This window comes from Notolabrus celidotus, chromosome 7, assembly GCF_009762535.1.
Source record: "Notolabrus celidotus isolate fNotCel1 chromosome 7, fNotCel1.pri, whole genome shotgun sequence".
Taxonomy (NCBI): Eukaryota; Metazoa; Chordata; class Actinopteri; order Labriformes; family Labridae; genus Notolabrus; species Notolabrus celidotus.
In genome coordinates, this window is record NC_048278.1 from 14,091,321 (window position 1) to 14,096,950 (window position 5,630).

A 5,630-nucleotide genomic window follows, 5' to 3' on the forward strand; every position below is an offset into this window, starting at 1 on the left:
TGTCATTTCAGGGTCTGATTGAAGTGTCCCAGCTTCAACCCTCCAGCATTTATCAGAGCCCAGAGTGTGACACAGCTAATGCACCAGTTTGCTGGCTCCTCTGGAATCCGGCTTCATATTCAGCACTGCTCCTGGTCCTCACCATCAGTCATGACTCAGTAAAGGTACATTTCTGTGCTATTTCATGAGTTGAACTCCTTTGCTGTTTTTTTTTCTGCCTTAAAGGGTTCTTAATACTCATTTTCATGTAAAACGCTCTATTGCTAAAACCTTATTTCAGTTATGTGACTGTGTCTGGCTAAGAATCCTAGGAAATCTTTTTAGTTTAAAATATATATTAATTGACTAGTTGATTGTTTGGGCTCTTTAGTGCTTTTTCTGAGGTAAGTTGCCATGACACTGGGGAAAACAATGAATCCTAGTAGTCATTTCATTAAAATACTGGAATCATTTAGAGGGTCATTCGATTTTAAGCCTTTATTTATTCAAGACAAATAGCAACTAAAAGCTATGATTTGACTTTTCATCAACTGAAATCCATTTCTTTGAATATCTTTATAGATGAGTTTGGTGATTTACATACAACCATTTCTAGAAAATGAAATGATCATACCATTACTATTTAGAGGGCTGATGGTTTCTATACTCTTTGGCTGATTTATAAAATAATTATTTGGTTAGTTTCAAAGACTAAAACACATTTGCGACTCAGAAGATTTGAGAGGAAAAGACGAGATATCAGCCAAAGACTGAAGAAAAGAGGATATTAACATAAAAACCATGGACACATTTTCCACAAAAGCTAAATGTCTCACTAGATAACAGGGACTTGTCAAACAACAGAGGCAACACTTGTCTAATTAACATGTTACAATGTCACAAAAAATAATTTGCATCACCAGGGACCTGGACATGTAGTTTCACTCCTAAATCGACAGCTTTACTCTGACTTGAGGGGGCATTGATCCTTTTGTGTCCACTGCCATTACTGGTTATTAGCTCTCAAGTTCCCTGGTGTTTGGATTAGTGTCTACCTGAACTTGAAAAAAGCCGAGATGGCAACAGAGGAGGTGGAAAACTCAACTGCTGTTCAATTTAACAAACGATTCAATTTTTAAGCTTGATAAACTTAGAAATAATGAAAAGACAAGAAAATAAGGTTAATGTCAATTATTTATCCCAAAAAATGTGTTCCCAAATTGCTATTGGGATCTATAAAAAGGTATCAAAATTTATAATTATATTGATTCATTATTTTACTCCCACATCTAAACATAAATAAGTATAAACAAGAGCTTAATTATTAATACCTCTAAGTCAGTCAAATATTAATAAATTATTTTTTAAATTTGAATCAATGTAGGACTGAATTGGTAATTATTCACAATGAAAAAATGAAGATGCATAAATAATTAATATTCAAATTCCACTTATATATACTATATATACTCCATATAATATCATCCACAATATGTAAGTATTCCTCATTACAATCTTAATAAAAATGACTGAAAATGCATCCTTTAATTTTTTAACCATTCAATTTATTCTGCCTATCGAGGATCATGTTAGCAACAGGCTAAGCAAGTTGACATCCCCAGCAACGCTTTCCAGCTCCTTTAGGGAGTTTCCAAGGCGTTCCCATGGCAGGTGGTATATTCAATGCCTCCAGCACATAGGTCTACCCTAGGGTCATCTCTGAGTTGGACATGCCCAGGAAACCCTCAAAGTGAGGTGCCCAGGAGATATCATATATCATATAGCCATATCACCTCGACTGGCTCCTTTTAATGCAAAGAAGTAGCGGCTCTACTCCGAGCTACCACTGATGCTCTAGACCATGTCTACAAGGGTATCACCATACAGAGAAAAGTCATTACAGCAACCTGTATCTGAAATCTCATTATTTTTGTCACAACCCTTAGCTCATGACACAGGTGAGAAACGTAGATCAGCTGATAAATTGAAAGCTTTGCCTTCAGGCTCAGCTCCTTCCTCACAACAATGGGCAGGTGCAATGCCTGCATTACCGCTGCAGCTGCATCAACATGTCTTTCAAACTCACAATCCATTTTACCCTCACTTATGAACAAGATACCAAGATATTTAAACTCCTTCACTTGGGCTCAGGACTCATAACCCAACCAGAGAGGGCACTGTTTTCTTGCAAAGAACCATGGCCTGGAACTTAGATGTGCTGACATTCATCTGAGCATTCAGCTGCAAACCACCCCAGGGCCTGCTGGAGTTCCAAGCCCAAAGAAGTCACCAAAGCCACATTATCTGCACAAAGCAGATATGATTTTCTGAGGCTCGCAAGCTGATGGGCTGCCCCTTGAGATCCTTTCCATGAATACAGACACAGCTTTCACTTTCATCATACATGGACAAAATGGTTTGACTTGATTGGAAAGCTCCTGTGCACCCTCCAGAAGCTTTGCAAGGGTAAAAAGCTGGTCTGCTGTCCCACGGCCAAGACTCTGAGTTGGTCAAAGCCTCCTTTCCAACACCCTAGAATAACCCTTCCCCAGGAGGCAAAGTAGTGTTATCCCAGATAGTTTGAGCACACCCTCTGGTCCCCCTTTATAAAATAACGAACCATCATCCTAATGTCATTCCACAGGAACTATCCCAGAACTCCATGCGACACTGAGGATGCGTGTCATCCAAGACAGCACAACAATGTCCAGAGCCTTCAGCATCTCAGAGCAGGTCTTATACATGGCACCTTACTACTGAGCCTTTTTGACTACCTTAGAGACCTCTGCCTCGCCTTCTCAGAGGATGTTCCTCAAAGTGTGCCTTCCATACCCTTTTTAAGATCACTTTCTCTTACTGCCTGTGACTCAAACCACACTGCGGCTGTGGCTCAGTGGTAAAGTCAGTTATCTCTCAATCGATAGGTCAAGGATTTGATCGGAGGTCCCGCTCTCCACATGCTGAAGTGTCCTTGGGCAAGGCACTTAACCCCAAACTACCCCAAGTGGCTGTGCCATAGCTTTGTGAATGGGATTAGTTAACACTGATGGGCTATTTGCATAGCTGCCTCTGTCATCAGTGTATGAATGTAGTGTGACTAGGTGTGACTGAGTGGTCAGAAGACTAAAGAAAACGCTATAGGCATCTATTCAATGCAATCTTGAAATTACTTTATTACTTAATAATCTTAATTAATTTATGCATATTCATCTTACTGCACAAATAATAATGGAAAATACACCACTACAAATGTAACTTCTTAATTCAAAGTCTTTACCAAAACTTTAAAAAAGTAAAAGCACAAGCATTATTTCACTTTATTTATTTCATTTCATTTTTTAAAGTGTACTGAGCAACAGAAACTGGGTATAGATTAAACAAATAAATGTAGCAACCTGAATAACATTTGCTGACATCAGCCAAAAAGTAACTCTCTTTCCCCTTCTCTCATCTCCCATACTTACTTGCCCTGTATCTGTCTGTGGAACTTCCATGCTCATCTCTCTGTCCCTCATCATCACAGGTAGCCCTACCATGCTGAGGCTGCTTAGCTGTCAGGCTCCCGCGAGTCCCGGCCTCAACACTCTCTTCACTCACTTCTTGGATGCTGCTCAAGGGAATTTGTGCTGTAGTGCTGCTGCTGCTGCTGTCGGCTGTGCTGCAAAACATCTCTGTTAGTTTGCGACATTTAGTGGCTTCACCCTCTAAATGTCGCATTTTTTTTCCCTTGCCTTCTCAGCCCCACCCTTTTCTTTGCAGTTTTTTTTCCGTTATCCATATTTTTTGCTTCACTAATACCGCTACGATCGTCTTTGCTTCTTCTTCTTCTTCTTCTTCTTCTTCTTCTTCTTCTTCTTCTTCTTCTTCTTCTTCTTCTTCTTCTTCTTCTTCTTTTCAATGAACTGGTGGGCACGGGTGGCTGCTAGCTGCCATCCAACTTAAGGGTTCATTGTTGCCACCTACCGGACTGGAGCGTGAAACAGTAGATTAGCAGGACAAAAAAACAACAACTGGTGATGACTGCGTGGTGGCCGCCGGCCGTCTTGGAGTACCGGCCGTGCTGTGATTCTCCAGAACACACAGATGGCCCGTCCGCCCCTGCCTGTCAGTAAGAGGGGACTGGATCATATCCTGTCTTGATGTTGGGTCTTTGTTAATAATTTGAAATAGAGTACGGTCTAGACCTGCTTTGTTTGTAAGAGCGTCTTGAGATAACGTTTGTTGTGATTTAGCGCTATACAAATAAAGATTGATTAATGTGTTTCATTACATTTGCATGACATCTTAAAATCTTGCAATGGGATTATTGCTTATACAAAGATCATAATGGGGATAAAACCTCAACCAAAGAGAACGTAAATGTACAGGGTGTCAGGAGGTTTCACAAGGATTTCAATTTACAAACCCCCTCAACATCAACGCTGTGCTACTAGTGTTAATAACAGATTAAAAAACAAACAAACAAACAAACAGAGGCAAAAAAGCATGGGAATAGAAAGACAAGTGGACATTTTTACCAATAGTGAAGGGACAGAATGTAACACTAGAGGGAGGACAGGTCGATGGGTCCACCAAATGAATACCATTACACTGGTAGACCAAGCACCAAATTATGGGGTAGGCCTGAAAGCTGCTAGGAGAGAAACGAAAAAGAGAGGGAAAATAAGAGGGAAGGCAGAAAACATGAGGACAAAGACAGAGAGCAAAGCCTGCCTCTTGTCTAGCTTACTGAGTGTAGACAGCTGATAGAGATTAATGTCTGGAGTGGGTGGGCGGAGGAGAGAGAGAGGTCCAGACTGGCAGCACGTGAGTTGGGTGCATGATTGATGGAGGGAGCGATTCAGGGCAGGGGACGACAAAAGAGGCCAAGAGAAGGGCCGAGAGGAAGGGTTGAGAAGTTCAACGCCATGTGTGTGGTCTAAAGGCTGACAGTAGATTGATGGGGGCTGTGATGGAGGGATGGCAAGATGAAGTGAGAGTGGTTGAATATGGGGGAGGGTTGTAGATTGATGGTAAAGTGCAGAGAGGTAGAACACGCCATGAAAGAAATACATGCAGTGCAGTGGAGGAGCGACCGAAAGTGCCTAGCACTCAAATTGAAATGTTCAGGCTGTTCTTAACAAAGGTTTCCATTTCCATGCAGCGCGCGCAAATTACTTGCAGCAATGTGCATGCTGGGATGTGCATTTACCTTACATGGTTCTTGAGAAGCCCCAACACCACATCCAGTTCATCAAATTCAGCAGTTCATCTATTTTATGGTTTTGCAGTGAGGTGAAATTTAAATTGAGTGTGTTGAGAGACACACCTGAAAAATATACCCACTTACACACACACGCACACACACACACGCACAATTTCCCCTTCCATGGAGATAAGCAGTAATGAGCTCTGCCAGCACCCGCTACATGCCTCTCACAGTCCCGCTACAGTATATCTCTCTATTGCCACGTTCTGTCTATTCTCTTATCTTCTGGCCTCTCACCTCTATTACTATTAACTATTTCTCTCTTTCCTCTTTTCCGCCTCTCCTTTTTTGTCCACCATTGCTCCTTCTACCTTCTCATCACCTCTTACTTTGCTTTCCTTTGCTCTTTCTTCAGCTCTTTATCTCCATTCCAGTCACCTAAACTCATTTATGAAATTCCCTC